The following is a 16,833-nucleotide window of genomic DNA, read 5'->3' as shown; positions in this document are numbered from 1 at the left end:
AAAACACTGAATTTTACAGAAGTGTTTCTGATCTACCTGGAATCCTGTGAGGATGTCTTAATTTTGCATGTGGCTTCCTTTGCAGATAGATCAGACAGCCCAGCAGTATTCCTGCAATGTCTCTTGTGACCACGAGAGGGCGGTGTTTGGCTGCTCTTGACAAGGACACTGCTCCACTTCAACAGAAGATCCAAATTAATCTCCTTCAGGACTTAGTTCACAGTCTTCACCAGTTGCTTTAAGGACTACCTATTCGCTTTTATGCTCTAGTTTCCTTGGGATCTATTGAAAATGCTATGCAAGTAACAACTTAAAGTAATACGCTGACTAGAAGATGTCCCTTCTTACACATACAGACACATAAAATTATGAATGACTGAATGAAGGTGGACATTCACCTAACATAATATAGAAAATGAACCCACAGTGATCAAAGACCTAAATTTAAGAGATAAAACTAAAATTCTGAGAAGAAAGCATAAGAACAAGTCTTCCTGACCTTATTTTGGCATCTGTTTCTTAAGGATGATACCAAAATCAACAAGAGGAAAAACACATATGTGGATAAATGGTCACCAACATGATTGCCTTTCCACTTGACTCTTCATGTGCTCCAGGCACCAGGCAAGAATCGTACAAATCATTTCTCAAGTGATTCGTCTGACAACCCACTTAGCAACATCAGTTCTTTCTCCATTTCAGAGATGGGGTCATGAGGCTCATAGGAACCCCTGGGGTCACTCAACTACGAAGAGGCTGAGCAGGGGCTAGAACTGCTGTCTCTCTGCCTTTGGAACTTGTGCTCCATCCACACTGCTCCACCCAGGAACCCAGAGGTCTGCAAATCTTCCATATCGAATCTCTAGGCCTGAAGACCTCACTGAACTGAGGGGGCAGTGTTGCCTGCCCTTATGACTAGGGCTTGGCTTGTTGGCCAGGAATGGCAGCCAGCCTTTATCTGAGAAAGAGGAGGTTTCTCCCTGCGCACCAGGAACAAAGGTTCATGTAGCTTCAGGGCTGAGATGTCTCTTCTGCAGCATCTGATTGCAGCCTTCTTGTCAGGTAGGCCCCACAGGGGTGACAAGCACCGAATTCGAATCCTGCCTCCGCCTCTCTGTGGGGCATACAAGGGGAGAGTTCACTCAGGCAAAGAGGGACAGCATTTCTACCTTCCTCATGGAATTGTTATGGTGATTTAGTGACATGATTCATGTCCCAAAAAGACACTCAGTAATCCTTAGCTGTACCTGTACTTGTTACTCCACTGTGAGCCCACTGCTGCCATGGACTCAACCTCTGCATTCTCTGTCCCCTCTGCTTGGCATGCCCTGCTCCCTCTGACTCAACTGTCCCTCCAGAAAGCTTTTTATCACCTCCAGTGTGGGTGGAGTGTCCCTCAATTGGGCTCCCACAGCCCTGTTGCTCACCCATCACACCCAGGCCAGCCCTAGGACTGGACATCACCCACAGCTTGTGTCTGGACATAGTCCCAAGTGTTGAGATCTGTGCTCTGGAGTTCCCTGAACTGTCAGCTCCTCCTTGGGCCAAATGTTGTAGTGCTCACTGAAGGAGCTCTTTCCCTCCTAAGCAGCCAAAGCGAGCTGCCCTCAGCCCCATGGCACCTGCCTTCCCCACCCCTTCTGTGCAATCAGTGGTGCATAGCATCTTGGGCCTCATTGGATGCCAGGATCCCAGTGCCTTTTGGGGCTTAGTACTGAAAATATCTTCTGGAGGTGAATTTGGGTTTTGATGGAAACATCAGTAGGATGAAGCCTGGCCACGTCCAACAAACCAACACAGAGCCTGTGCCCCTGACCAATATGGCAGTAACCCAGCTCATGGCAGCCTTTCCCCCTTAGTCTTCACGACTCTCCTCTCTTACCTGCTCCCCATTCAATGGTGTTTCTCTCTCTTCCTGCAGGGATAGCCCCAAGTTTCCTCCTTCTGAGGATCTATCTTCTCTGCCTGGGGAGCCCGATCTTGTGGCAGAGAAGACATAGGTTGCTGACCATGGCCTCTCTTACTGCTTCAGATCAAGTGGACTCTCCCTGAGTTGACTTTATGGGAGGAGAGGAACCCCCCCCCTTCTCCTCACATGGTATTTTGTACAGGAAGCACAGCCCCCTCTCTCACAAAAATTGAACTTGAGGGATAGAAAGGTTGGGGCTAGCAGGTGCAGGGGGTCACTGCCGGAGGAGCCTGAGGGGTGTTGAGGGGTATACCCAGTGCCAAAACCCCTGGCTGAGGCTCTATCTATCCTGCAGCTTCCATGAGCACTTAATGTGATTTGTAAAGGTCTCCCTTGCTCACAGAAGTTCAAGTGGTTCTTGCTGTTGCCAATAAAACTACATCTGGATGAATACATTCAACTACATTTCCTACTGATGGTCTATAACTCAATGACCTGACCTGCACTTACAGGTTCTTTCCTGAGAGGAACAGGCCCAGCCAGGGTGGAGGGCCAGTAAACAGACAGAAGTGGCCCAGCCTGCATCCTCCACTGGCCTGAAAGCAGGGCCCAGCTGCTCTACTTAGATGCTGAGTTATGAAACAGGAGGGACGAAGTGGCTGGGGTGCATCACAGGACGGGGCCTGGATGAGGTGTGCTCCAGGACATAGGATAGGGATGCTGTCAGGGTGGTCACATGAGGGGGATTTGGGTTCTTCCCTGCTCTATGGGTCACTCCTAGGTACTCTCATGGGCTCAATCCTGGCTTGTCCTCCTAATTCTTCGGGTATCCACTCAGTCTCTGGGGTCCCTCCTTTCCCAAATAAGGCCCCAACTTAATAAAGAGACTGTAGCTATTGGAAACTGTAACCAATACCTCAAGAAAGTATATAAATTATGTTCCAGGAATTGTGCTTATAGGGATCAGTCCTAAAGAAAGAGAGATTCATGGCACAGATGTACCCTTCACTACAATCATGCGAGTCAAGAAATTGGAATTGGCCCAATTATTCAACAGCTGGAGACACTGAATAAATGATGATGTGTGGCCAGTGAGAATGCACAAGGGGACAGGAGTGACTGTGCCTGTCCAATGTGGAGACATTAGGTAGTATAAGAGCATAGTCCTGGAACCCTCCACGCCCCAACCCAACACACACTCACAGACACACACACACACACACACACACACACACACACATGCTACAAAGAGAAAGGACTGGAAAGAGGGAAACCATTTGTTATGGGCAATTATTTGTTGTTAGGAGTGTATCTCTTTTCTTCATATTCATTTATTTGTTGTTTTTTAATGTTTATTTTGAGAGAGAGAAAGAGAGAAAGAAAAAGAGTAAACACCAGTGGGGAAAAGGCAGAAAGAGAGAGAGAGAATCCTGTTCAGGGCTCCAAACTGTCAGCACAGACCCTGACTGGGGGCTCAGTCCCACAAACTGTGAGATCATGACCTGAGCCGAAATCGAGAATTGGACGCTCAACAGAGTCACCCTGCACCTATCTTCATTACTTAAATTAGTATTTTACTAAATAAAAAACTTCTCTAAAACCTTCAATAATATACCTTATTACCTAAAATATTGGTAAGAAATGGGAAGATTTAATATTTTATTGTGGTATTTTTATACTATGCCCATTAGCCTAATTTAAACATGGCCTGTCCGGGAAAATAAAATATTTTACAGGTATTTTACTGGTCCAGACACTTCTCTTGTGGTTTGTGGCTCTCGAGTCAAACTTACTTAAAAAGGTGTCCCTATCCCACATAATGAAGATAGTTCATTTTGGGGCTTCACATAATCTATGTTCTTTGGGGGATATTCCTTTGTAATAAAAATGTTATTTTCACTAAAAATTTCAAGAATTATTAATCACCGTCATGTTATGTAGCCAGACACAAAAGGCCATGTTGAATGATTCCACGCACATGAAAATCCCAGAAGAGGTAAAGCAACAGAAACAGAGAGATCAGTGGTTCCAGGGATTGGGGTGAGCAGTGACCGATCAGTAGCACAGGTGTCTCTGTGATGGAAGTGTTCTAGCAGTACCTAGTGGTCATGGTTGTACAACATTGTCAATGTACCTAATGACACATCAACATCCAATTTAAAAGGATCAGAGTCAAACTTTACTTGAAGTCAATTTATACTTTACTTATAAAACAAAATACACTAAGCCATTCCATATCTGAATAAAAAACACAAACATTTCCAAAAAAGCAACGACGGGAGGGGAAGCCATCCTTTGGGGCTGCAGCCAACATGAGCCACTGCTTGGGAGCTGACTGGTTGTTCAGCTGTAGCAAGTGGTTGTTCTAGTCCTTCCGTAACCCCAGTAGCTGGGGCTGGAGCCTGCTCATGCTCCAGGGCTGCCAAAGGTGCAGGTGGTTCTTCCAGCTCCTGACAGTGAATCACAGCTGTAACTACCACCTGCACTGGCTCTGACACTGCAGGGAAGGTCGCTGCTTTTCCTAATTGCTGAGCTCCAGCAGGAGTGATGGCTTCAGCCACCTCAGGCTCTGAAGCTGCAGCAGGCACCACAGTGGGAGCTGGGGCTAGCTCTTGAGTTGGTTCTGGATCCTGCTCCGGAACGGGTGCTATAGCTTCAAGAAGAGAAAGTATCATCACCATGATTGCCTTTCCATGTCTCTTCCAAATAAAGGAAACCTCTCCCACCAGTCAAAGTCTTCTGAGTCCAAGAACCCACCACCAGGAAGTTTCCCCAGATGGCAGACCATGGGGACAGTTATCTGAGACTACTCACTGCTCCTGATCCAAACACAGTTTAAGGATAGTTGTTCTGTGTGGCCTACCCTGTGCCCTCCACATGCTCACATCGCCCACCCTGAGTTCTCCTCACCCTCAACCTCTGGCTCATTGGGCTCCATGTGTCCCAGCTATGAGAGGAAAACAGACGTATGGTGCTCCAGGTGTGAGCCCAGCATGTTAAGCCCCACATACGCCAGCAGCATCTTCAGGCAGGGAAATTCTGCAGGTTGGAAAAAATCCTCAGGGGAGTGGTCCATCCAGGTGCCCAGAATGGAGAAGATGGCCCTGGAGATACAGAAGTGGGCAGAAGAATCAAGACTGATGATGTCTCAGGGCACCCAGTGGGAACCTGGGCTCCTATGCCTCCAGCTGTCCAGAGGCTGGTCCCACTCCTTGTCCACTTCTGATTTGGCACTCTTGCTAAGATAGTCCTGGTCACTGAGGACAGTCTGGCAAAAAGCCATTTTGAATGGGAGCCTTTAACCAATGATGGGGCCATCTCTGTCCTCTTGGAGAAGGACTCTTTGCTCTGTCTCCCTGCCTACTTCCTGCTGGAATTCAACTCCATGTGGGCAAGGAGGGGTGGCGTCTGGTCGGTTCATTGTCCTCACTGCATACACCAGTGCTCCGTGAATATCGGAACAAATAGGAAACAAAGGAACCCGTCTCTCAGCAGGGCTTCTCAGGACGCTCCTAATACCTCAAACTTTACCTGCTCTGCCTACATGTTGCTTTATTCACTTCGCATCCATGTGGGTGTCCACCCACTGACCCTAATCTCCCACAAGGTGGGGGACATCTGGTCCCTGAGCCCTCACTAGGTCTCCGAAGCACTTGCTGAGCACCCACCGTTGAAGTGCCACCAGATTGGTGAGTGTGATGCTCCCCACACCCTTTGTTCTGGGTCCCAGGATGGGGGTGGAGGCAGGACTGGGAGTGGGAAGGGATGGGGTTGGACTCTCTTAGGAGGTGACTCTGTCCTCTGGCCCCCTCTGCTGTCCCACTGTGCCCACACCTCATCTACGGCTCTCTAGAACCCCTTTCTCCTCTTCCAGGAGAAGCACTCAGACCTTTGCCCGCTCAAAGGAATCGCACATGTGTGGGATACAGGGTCCAGAGCCCTTCCAACTCACCGCCCCCCCCCCGCTGCCCTCTTGGAGGGGGAAGACCCTCCTGCATTGTCTAAAGCCCACTCACATTTTCTGCTGCTCCAGGGGTCTTCCATCTTCATCCCATTTCAGGAAGGATGCATCCATACCTAGAGGAAGCCAGGAGGGCATCATATCACCTGTCCTGTGTATGCTACCTCTTGTCATACCTAGTGTCACTGACCCCTGTGTAGAATGGAGCCCTAGAGGGCAGGGTGTTGTCTGCTCTGTGCCTTGCATGACAGTCAGCTCCTAAAGAAGTGCCTGCATCTGGTGGAGCTTCCTGTATGTTTGATGAATGAATGGGCCTCAACTAGCACCATCACAGATATCTGAGTGGGCCTGGGGCCACCTGCTCACCCCCAGGGATCCCTGCTCTGGTCTCAGCCAGGATTCAGACCCCCAGATGGAGCCTCAAATCTCCTTTTCAAATGGGAAAATGGCCCAGCTCAAAACCTGGTGACAGTGACAGATGAGGCAGAAACGTCATCATGGGGAAGAGGACAATAATAACCCAGCACAGCCACAGCCCTGCCAGCAGACCGGTCCACAATGCCAGGTGCACTTTCCCTGCAGGGACCCACTGGGTCCCTATAATAACTCTGCCCCCATCTGAGGAACAGACTGAGACTTGGGGAGGTTTGGTGACATTCCCAAGACTCAAAGCCTGTAAGTGGCCAAATTCAGTGGGGCTGTGGAGAGGCAGGGTGCTCACCTTGGAATCAACAGATCCAGCACCTTTTCAGTAGTGGAAAAGTTCTGTACATGTCCAGGAACATGGAGACATGGGGGCGGGGGGGCGGCGGTCTCTGCCCAGGAAGACAGGCACTGGGTGCTACACTTGCTTATCCAGCAAGCCTGCCTGGATGGTCCACACCACACTGGTCTCATTCTTATTCATGGTTGAGGCATTTTTACCCTGAGGTGGAACAGAGGAGGGACACAGAGTCAGGCAGCACACTGGCCACCAGGAGGGTTAGGGGACAGAATGCAGAACAAATCCCCAAGCCTTCAGTGGCTTGTGGCAAGACTGAAACATAGGTACCCACAGTAGGAAAAAGGATTTTGGCATTAAAACTAGAATTTGAGGTGGATAGTGACTGAACATGTGAGTATTTCAGGTCAGATGGTTAGCTGAGTATTGACAGCACCTCCCTGTATTAACAGCATCATCCGTGTGATTTCTGATGACACAGCCCATTCTAGAGATGAGAAAGCAGAGGCATTTCCTGGGGTTAGAGGGATTAGGGTAATAGGTCATGTAGGATGTCCAGTGAGCACTGTAACATGGCAACAAAAGGGAATCATGTCAAAGTCCCACATCAGTGAAGAGCTAAATGGGTGTGGTAACCTATCTCCCTTCTGGAATGTTGCATAGCCCAGAGAGGCCCCTACTCCTCACCTGGAGGGGCCTCAGGGATGTGTTCCTTGGCAACCAAACTGCAGAGCAGCCGAGAAAATACCATGAGCCCCATGTCCCTTCTGGCAAAAATCTCCCTACTCATGATGATCATGTGCCAGATTTGGAGAAGGTGTGCAAGGATGGTCAGGCCAACAGGGACACCTGGAAACAGGAGTTAGGAAAATACTTATAACAGTGAAAAAATACTCTAGACCAGATGGGATGTGAAATGACTTCAGGTCTCTTTTCTGATATTCCTACAAATAAGTGGACAGTGACTTTGCATCTGGCCATGGCAGGGGCCGGGCCGTGAAGGCAAATTTGAGGAGGATTTGGGGATCCAGATTCATCTGGGAGCAGAAGTCTACAAGGGGGCTCAGGGGAGTAGCAGTGTGGCTTCTGGGCCCTGGGATCTTTTTGCTACATCTGGGCCCTGGCTGTTGGGTCTCCCTGGTACCTGCACTCCCCCTGAGCCGGTTCGGTGCTGCATCCTGTTAGTGGTGTGGGGCATATTCCTGTCCTTCACGGAAGTTGAGCAGAGGATCTCATCACTCAACTCCTGCCCCATCTCTGGTGTGCAGTTCTGTAAAGACAGTGCAGCAGATAGGCAGGAGGCCTCAGAGTCCTGACTGGCTGCCTTTACTGGCCCTCAGACCCATGTGACTCCATTCCAGACACACTACACCACAGTGTGCACAGACTTCCACCAAGGAGGAAAAAGATACATGTGCGAGGACCTTGGATTAACGCTCGCACAGGAAAGAAGCACCTCAGGAATCCCTTTTCCACCCTACCCACCATGACATTGGTGTGGACATGATGAGGCCACCAGGTTATCGACTGCCTCCAACCTTCTCTAGCCCCGGGCAGGACCTCCTCACATGTCCCTCTTTCCCTGAAACTGAAGAGGAGGGAATGGAGCTGCCCAGGGATGGCTCGAACAGGTGGCCTGAACTGAACTGGCCTTCCCTAGGCTGCTCTGTATTACTTTACGGGGCCTTCAGAAAAACAGCCTGAGGCATTGGGAGCGAGGGTTGAGCCAACATCCACAGCATCTGAAACATCTTCCCCACTGGGGTCTCTGGAAGCCAGAGCTCCAGAAAGAAAGAACAGCAAGAAAACATTTTTCACTATCAAGTGTCTCCAGCCAAGTGAGTCTGGTGTGGGACTATACGAGAATATGGGTGCCTGGTTATGGGGATTCCAAGTTCTCTTGGGGTCTGTTGTCAAGGCAGTAACTTCACTGCCTAGGATCACCGACCCGAGTCCCCTCCAGGGATAACACCTATGCAAATAGAGCCCTGGGCTGCTGGCTTCTCACCCCCTTTCTCCATGAAATGTCTCATCTGTACACAGTTACACCAATGCACTACTCTCTACAGTCCCCTGGGAAGGTCTGGGGGCATCCGGGTCCCACCTTTGAGACACATCTAGGTTCAGACACAAGTCTTCATTCTTACCTGATTTTGACCCTGGATAAGCCATTGTGCCTCTCAGGGATGGTCTGTGTCCTTCCTGTGCAATGGAGATTATTCTAGCATGTACTTCCTCGGGGTGTCCTCAGGCATATTTGGGATGATACCTATGAAATTGGAGGAGTAGTGTCACACATAGGAAATGCTTCCAACCGTATTTTCGTCGTCTCTTCACCACCTCTGAACCTGCAGCTCCTCAGATCCCCCCCCACCGTCCTTACTGGTGTGTGTGTGTGTGTGTGTGTGTGTGTGTGTGTACCAGTGTTCACATTCTGGAGGCCCAGAAGATGGGAAGGATGGGCAAAAGCTTCCCAAGATTTTAGGCTAATTTCCAAAGCAAACCAGACAGAATGGATTGGAGCCTTGGCCTAGAAGGTCAGAACCCACCCTTACCTCTAGGCTCTGCCATTCTCTCCCTCTCCACTGGATACAATGTGGACAGGGGTGCACTCAGTGGGTTGCCCTCACCTGGGGTCCTCCTCAGACAAGAATGTGCTGGAATGCCCCCTGTCACCCTCCTGTTCACACTCACCCCCACACCATCTCTATGTCTGTACAGGTACAATAACACAACCTTTTCCAGAGCCCCCTCAGAAAGCCTGGGTGCAGCCAGGACCCCAACTTTAAGGACATGGAGCTAGATTCATGCTTGGTTCTGCCTTTTGACCAGTCCCTGTGATTCTGGAAAAGGCACTGACCCTGTCAGGGTCCTCATCTTTTCCCCTCAGTGGCTCCTTGAGATCCCCACCTCCTGTATACATGTCCTTGTGGAACTCCCTCCTCTGGAGTGTGGCCTAGACTTAGTGATTCACTTCTATTCTACAGAAGATGGCAACAGGACCCAAAGCCCCTTCCAAGTTTGGTTATAAAATCTCAGTGCCCAGCCACGTGCTCACTCTGACCTGTGTTCTCTCTCAGATCCTCACACTGGGGAACAGGCCTCTATGTTGAGTCATGACACAGACACATGCATGTGGTCTAGCACTGAGAGACAACAACAGAAGAGAAGAACTCAAGCCTTTGATGTGGACTGAACCCTGCTAACACCCCTAAGTGAGCTCAGGTTCTGAGTGAAGCAAGTCCTGCCTCGGTGCTGACAACAGCCCCAAACTCCTGAGAGACTCTGGTAGGAGCCCCCAGCTGAGTGCTGCTGGATTCCTGGTTCCCTGGGACTGTGAGACGTAAGTGTTTGTGGGTCAAGCCACTAAGTGTGGGGAAATACGGTCATACAGCACTAGTAGCAGAGTGCTGAAAATGTCATCCTGCCCCAGGCCCTGGCCCTCCTCCTTCTCCCTCTCTGCTCTCCTCCCCAACTCTCTCCAGCCTTCCTAGCCTCCTTTCTAACCTCCACTCTGACAACACCAACTTCTGCCTCCCAGCATCTGCACTCCTGTGCCCTTTGCCAGGCTGCATATGCTCAGATTTGTGTAGGACTGACTCCTTCCTGTCCTGCTGAAGAAAATATTAATGTCAGCTCAGCACAACCTCATTGGACCCTCACCTGGTGGAGCTCGGGACCCAGTTTAATTTAAAAAGAAGAAAAGAAAGAAAGAAAGAAAGAAAGAAAGAAAGAAAGAAAGAAAGAAAGAAAGAAAGAAAGAAAAGAAAAGAAAAGAAAAAGAAAAAAAAGGAAAGAAATAAAGCTGAATCTCAAGGGTAGTCAACAAATAATAAAAATACTATAATTAATAAAGAAATCAAGAAACATGGTCTAGATATTATTAAAGCCAACAGAGGAGAAAATGGCATAACTAAAAATAATTAAAACAAAAAGCAGAAAGGGGGAATGAAGCTGCAAAGAGCAGAATGGTGAAGTACAACGGCAAGGTCTCAACATAAGTATACCTGGTTTGTGGCTTCCAGGTGCTGACTGAGAACTAGTTGCATTGAAGGCAAAACAGCTGGCAATATGGTGGGCAGGTCAGATGAGGCTAAGCACTGAGCAGGTCATATGGCCTGGAGACCTGTCACTCACCACCAGGCAGCCTCCACACTGAACAGCACTTTAGCATCTTGGGCATGGGTCTCTGAGAATGCTAGGAACGTCTCCCTACTGAGGGACCTCCACTGCACGTGGGGCTTTGGGAGCCACTCCAAGGCTGTGCACTGAAACCCTGTCCCTCTCTGGCCCAGTGACGTGTACTTTGGGGACAGAGCCCACGCCTGCAAGAGAGAAGGTGGAGAGCACAGGGAGGCCTTCCAGAACCTGGGGATGCCATCAGAGTCTTCCTGTGCATAACTCCAGGGGCAGCATGCATTCTGGGGGCTCCCTAGGGAGCAAAGCAGTGGCCCTGCCATAGAGAACAGAAGGAAGGAGCATGGGGTCCTGCATTGGGCACAGAGGGCAGGGCTCTTCTCTCCAACCATGAGAGTGGCATGTCCATTACCCCTAGTGACAGAAAGAGGAATTTGATCCCAGGTTACATCCTTCTCTGCTCTTCTCACCTCACACACGCTCCGGGGCATCTGCTTCCACCATCAAAAACCCTACCTACTTCCTGAGCTATCTCCCTAATATCCATATCCCTGGGGGTTAACTCTGCCAGAATTCCTCACAGATGTTTCAAACTCAAATCCTGAACTAATTCATATTTGGCCCCATCTGTGATAGTCTGACGATGAACATATCCCTAATCCTTCAGCCTCCTTTACATCTATCTCAGCTTCTGCCACATATGTTTAGTGCCTTCACACTCTGCCTCTGGGTTCCATCATGCACCTTGACTCAGCCACTGAGAGTTCAGGGAATGTGACTCTAGCAGAGGCTGGAAACTGCTTGTGCCTTTGCCTTGGCCTCTGACACAGGAAGGACATGCTCGGTCTAGCAAAGCCTTTCCAGCTAAAACTCTCCTAGATCAATCAGCCAACAGCCAGCTGAACAACACCCATGGGAGCAAACACAACCAAAGTCCACTGTAAGGACAAAAAAAAGGTAAGAAGTATTGTCCCTGTTGAAAATAGAGGAAGAAAGTCCCTTCCCATCCTATTACTTACAGCATTTACTTTAGGAAATTTGTGATTTCAGAGGCTTTCTCCCCTCTTTGAAATGTATATAAGTCCTTTGTGAAAACTAGATAGGTCTTTTGACAGCTTCCAGGTCCAAGAATGTCTTTCTTAAGAACCAGGGAGCCCTCTCTCTGAACTGTTAACATCAAGAAGGACAGCACCCCTCTGTCCCCATTCCTGTGACCCAAATCTCAGTGGGTACCATGATTCCAGTGTGACACTATCTCCTGTCATTAAGATACGTAACTTGGGGTTTTTTTTTTCTGGATGAAGCCAAGAGTTGGTCACCCCAATTACCAAGCAAACTTGGAATGAACTGTGACAAATATTGCTGTCACATCCACTTACTTGAGGGTTAATAACTGTTTATCCAGAGAACATGTGTGTAATGAGTTGTGTCTGCATGGCTATGTAAAAGGGTGAGATTTCTTCTGTCTTTGCAATCCCTTGGTAGATTCTGTGTGATGCACAACACAATCTGGTTAATGCTAATGCAATGATAAAAATGTTTTTTTTTCCCTACTATCTTTCTGAAAAGGATTTCCAGGTTGAGAGATTTTGTGTTTAGTCATATTTCCCCTACATGACCGAAGATGTATGAGTAAGCCCAGTTAAGATTAGCCAAACACAGGGGCACCGCGGTGGCTCAGTCGGTTGTGCGTCTGACTTCAGCTCAGGTCATGGTCTTGCAGTTCGTGAGTTCAAGCCCCGTGTTGGGCTCTGTGCTAACAAACAGCTCAGAGCCTGGAGCCTGCGTCAGATTCTGTATCTCTCTCTCTCCCCTTCCCCCTCCCCTGCTCATGCTCTGCCTCTCTCTGTCTCTGAAAAATAAATAAATGTTAAAAAAAAAATGAAAACAAAAAAAGATCAGCCAAACACAGCCCAGATGAGGCGAACTGCTTTAATGCACAGATTAATTAAATGGTTGTTGCTATATGCCCCTGAGCTTTCTGCGTCAGCTTTCTGAAACACCACAACATTGTTGTCACAATAGGCAACTAACACATAGTTTTCAATATTTCTACTGCTAAACAACAAACTGCCAAAGAGAAACCTTGGGAGTCTCTGCAGTCCCCTCTTCCCCCTCCAAACTCCTGTCTCCAAAGTTCCTCACTCAGTTAAGTCTACTTTCCTAACCTCTCTGACACTGGAAACTCCTCTTCTATCTCATTGCCCCTATGTGAATTCAGACACCTCCCCACCACGTAACTACATGTTTGTTCCAAGTTTGCTCATTTTGCATATACCCTCCCTTAGAGCAGTCAAAGCAAAACTCTTACCCAAAACACCTCCTTCCACTGCTCTGTTGAAAATTTCCTCAGCTCTGCATCCAAACTCCATGAGACAGAACACAAAGCCTTGGGAGGTCTGGCATTGGCCTCCCAAACCGTATTCTTTAATATTTAGTTACAACTAGCAGTTGGGAGATCACCAGACCTTTCCTACAGCGAGGGCCTCCACCAATAACCGTCTGTCCCGATGGAGACACAGCAGGGCTCCCAGAGGCTCTCGCCCACCCAAAGGAGACACAGGAAGGGGGATGGGGACACACTTACCTGCAGACCCCCAGCAGGCAGCTGGAAGGGGAGAAGCAGGGAGGTGAGACAGGAGAGCAAATAGCCCCTGCAGGAATCTTCCATTTCCTCAGGGCTGGGGAGACACAGGGCAGGAGGCAGTAGAACACCTACAGAGATGAGGAGGGCCAGTCCACAGCTCTGGGCTTCAGAACAGACAGAGGGGCTCAGGGCTGATAATAATCCCCAGAACAAGAAGAGTTTTTGTTACTAGTCATTATGCTGATGGGGCTGGGGGCCCCCACAAGCCTGGTACGGAGAAAGCCCTCCCAGACCCTTGGAAAGCTTTCGCAGACTGCTCTGCTCATAGGACCAGAACCCTCCTGCCTTACCACAGGGCCTCCTCCAAGTCTGTATGAGTCGCAGACCACCAGAGATGCCCAGGGACACGGGCCCAGACTCAGGCCCCTGCCCATGAAGGACCCGCCAGGTCCTGTGTGCTGTTCTTCTGCTGCCCCCTAATAATGACCAGGGAACCAGTGAGAAGCATGAGAGTCAGACGACATCCTCCTCAAGGACATTGTGGTTCTCACCACACGCATGCTGTCTTGAGGCCCTTTGCTTATTGAGTTCACCCAAATTTCAGCTCCCACCTCCCCCAGCTGTTGCTACTCAGGACAAAGGACCTGGCCTTACTCCCAACAGAGGGCTCCATCAATTCCCCATGAAAAATTGACCCTCATCCTCTATATCTCTGAGGAGTTTCTGCCTCAGAACAAAGGAATCCATGAGGGGGCTGCCTAGGTAGCTTAGTCGGTTAAATATCTGACCCTTAATTCCAGCTCAGGTCTTGATCTCAAGTCATGAGTTCAAGCCCCACGTTGGCACAGCTTGTGAAGCCTACTTAAAAAAAAAAAAAAAATAAGAGGATCCCAGGAGAGACAGAGCACAGAAATGATAAAATTTGTCCTGGTCGGACAAAAAAGGGCTTCAAACCACCTACTGCTGGGTGGAGTGGGGATCCGGCAGCAAATAGTACTGAGAAGAACAGATTCTGGAGGTGACTGCTGACTTCTCTAGCGGCCAGATTCAGCCACTCTCTAGGCAACCACCTTAGGCTAGTTTCTTGACCTTTTCTGCCCCAGCTTCCTCAATGTCAAATGGGGATAGTAACAGGATCTCACCCCAAGATACAAGGATGTAGTGCTACACAAATGTCAATAAGCGAATGAAGTGCAGGCATCACTGTATTTGTCCTGGGTCTTCTCAGAGCCTCATTATTACCCAGCACCACCACCCTCACCACAATCTCAGCCACTTCCTCAAAGCCAGCTGCTCCCACCTTTCCTTTTATTGGCCAAAAGCATCTTCAGAACCAACTTACCTGCTTAGAAAGCTGAGACTTCTGGAATGTCTCTAACTCAGTAGTGTGAGATCGCAGCAGACCCCAAATCTGCTCTCAGAGATTGCACTTGCAGCTAGCTGCTCTGAGCCCCAAACCCTGCTACCAAATCCAACGTTGGGTGCCATAGGGTCTTTTTGCCTGAGAGGCAGGTGGTTCCCAGGTGAGTGGGGAAGCAGAACCTGAACAGGTTACAGGGGTCTGAGCCAAAACAGGATCCTGGGCCTCCACTAAGCACGCCCAGACAGGAGAATCCACCCTTCTCTGACTCCTGCACCATTTGAAAGTGAAAGCTTACAAAAAACAATCCCAGCAGACTCTGCCCTATCTTCTGGATATGCACCCCCATTATCAGGAATGAAACAGCATGACCAGAACCAGAAATACAGGACAAACCCACCCTGCATGAGGACAAACAGAGGCCCAGATTCAGCAATCCTTTGTTGAAGCACTGCTACTCTCCACTTTGGCTAAATTCTAGACCAAAAGCAGGGAGTATGTGTGGCAGAGCCAAGATTAATACCTATCCCTGTGCATGGGGCTCTCTGTCCTGGCTCTTCACAACCCAGATGATTACATGTCTATTTGTGAATCACATGTGGCCAGAGCCATTGAGGAGTCCCAGTGTAGTTGCTATGTGTATTTTTCACCAGGAGACCACCAAGGTGCTCTCCACAACTTGGCAGCAGAGAGGTTAAGGCTGAGCAACAGGAGCTTCCAGAATCAACTCCAGGACCCTGGCCCTGACCAAATGAATGGACATTGACCTATCGCTTGTTAGTATTTTGTTCTCACACATGGCTACGATACAACAATTCAGCCCTCTCCCTGCCAGACCACAGTGTGCACAAAGAAAGGCAGATTCTATGGTCTCCGAAAGAAAATCAGGGAGCACCGGGGCTTCCTCACCAGCCCCTCCCTACCTGCAGGTTCCCATCTCGGTAAAGGAGATGGGTGAACCCAGTTATCTCTGCCAGAAACTGGAGAGACATTCCACTACACACTCCATTTTCCCACTCAGTCTACCTCCAATGTACCAGAATGTTCAAGACTTTTCTCAAATCCGTATCCATGGCCATTACCTGGCTCCTGACCACCCTCATCCCCCCCTGGCCCAAGAAGGGTGTTCCTACTTTCCCATGAGTGTCCCCTGCTCACCTCCAGCCTGACTTCCTCAAGTTCATTTTCCTTCCAAGGTCATGATCCTTTCAAATCAGCTTGTGTCAGATCTGCCTCATCTGTTCAAGGAATCCCCCTATCAATCCCTTGTCTGTGACCCCCAATCCCAGGCTTCCTCTCTGACCTCTTTCCACACTCTCCCAGTTGCTCCCTCACTGGCCTGGGTGACTCCCTCCAGTTCATGGAGCTTTGCCATCCTCAGGCCTTCTCGCAAGCCACTGGTTGATCCTGCTTGCTCTCTTGTCCCCCAAACCCCTCAACATTCCAGTCTCACCTAAAGTGACCTTCCTCAGAGGGACCCTCGCCAACCATTCATCCCCATACATGCCCCATACACACGCTTGTTGGAGTTTAATGACACCCTGCTTTCCACATTAGCCCTGACAAGCATTCTTCTGGGGCATTTCTATGACATTCACAAAGGGAGGCACTGTGTGCCCTGCTCACGTGGCCAGCACATAGTAAACACTCAATAAACTTTGTTGAGCTCATTTGCAGAGGACTCACTGCAGCAGCCCATTGGCTACTCAGCCTTATCTAAATTGGGCAAACATTTCAGTCCATTGAGAAACACGAAGACTGTTAAAACGCTGACCTAAACAAGTCAACCCCTTGGTGGATACAACAACTCCACCATCTTTCCCACTTTTCTTCTTACCCCAAACATAAGTTAGTTCATCACTGAAATGTCCCCAGGATAGAATCGTCAGATTCAACAACCAAACACCTTTGTTTGCTCACTTAAGCCTGCCCAGTTCTCAGGTGTTCACATGTTAAGTGATTGGTGTTAAGACAATAGCTTGACCTAGAGCCTCCCTGGTCACACTTCTGCCATGTTGTTGTCATTACTGTCTTCATTCTGCATGTGAGGAAACCAAATCTCTCTGAATTCCACAACCACATACTTGGCAAAGACTCTCTCATCCTCTGTTCACTCTTGATTGTTCTGAATGATCTGCTATATTTGTTTTCATGAAAC

At 49.1% G+C, this 16,833-nt stretch overlaps 1 long non-coding RNA gene across 1 annotated transcript; it reads right to left on the bottom strand.

The window, feature by feature from the left end:
• Positions 1-4,460: 4,460 nt before the first annotated feature.
• Positions 4,461-6,787, bottom strand: LOC147580859 (uncharacterized). Its single transcript, XR_015250735.1, has 4 exons — positions 6,592-6,787; positions 5,926-5,986; positions 4,820-5,013; positions 4,461-4,562 (listed from the first exon to the last, which is right to left on the bottom strand). It is a non-coding gene; the product is annotated as an uncharacterized LOC147580859 (long non-coding RNA).
• Positions 6,788-16,833: the final 10,046 nt, after the last annotated feature.

The sequence above is a fragment of the Puma concolor genome, chromosome B2 (genome assembly GCF_028749965.1).
Source record: "Puma concolor isolate L17-30 chromosome B2, mPumCon1.1.hap2, whole genome shotgun sequence".
In the NCBI taxonomy this organism is placed as follows: domain Eukaryota; kingdom Metazoa; phylum Chordata; class Mammalia; order Carnivora; family Felidae; genus Puma; species Puma concolor.
This window is presented reverse-complemented; position numbering and strand designations above follow the sequence as displayed.